The following is a 398-nucleotide window of genomic DNA, read 5'->3' on the forward strand; positions in this document are numbered from 1 at the left end:
GTGCCCTGAGTTCTCCCTCTGACACCCTGGCACTTGGTCCAGATAGACTTGGTTAAGGTATGCAGTTAACCTAATGCAGATTACAACAGTGACCCCAAATCTTCACCCCACCCTGTAACCACACCCTTTACTGTGTGACTTTGAAGTTCTTCTTACTAAAGGGGCAGAGTATATTTCCCCATCCATTGTCCTTGTGTTTGACCGTGTGACTTGTTTGGCCAACAGAATGAGCCAGAAGTTTCTGAGCCTAGACTGGTAATGGCCTCACGTGTTTTTGTTGTTCTCTTGCTTCTCTGCCACTCGCTGAGAGGAACATAGCTCAGATATCCCACTGGTCCAGGTACATCCCGAAGAAGATACGTGGGGAAGAGCTGCCTCTGTCAATCAACAGACATGTA

The sequence above is a fragment of the Balaenoptera acutorostrata genome, chromosome 9 (genome assembly GCF_949987535.1).
Source record: "Balaenoptera acutorostrata chromosome 9, mBalAcu1.1, whole genome shotgun sequence".
In the NCBI taxonomy this organism is placed as follows: domain Eukaryota; kingdom Metazoa; phylum Chordata; class Mammalia; order Artiodactyla; family Balaenopteridae; genus Balaenoptera; species Balaenoptera acutorostrata.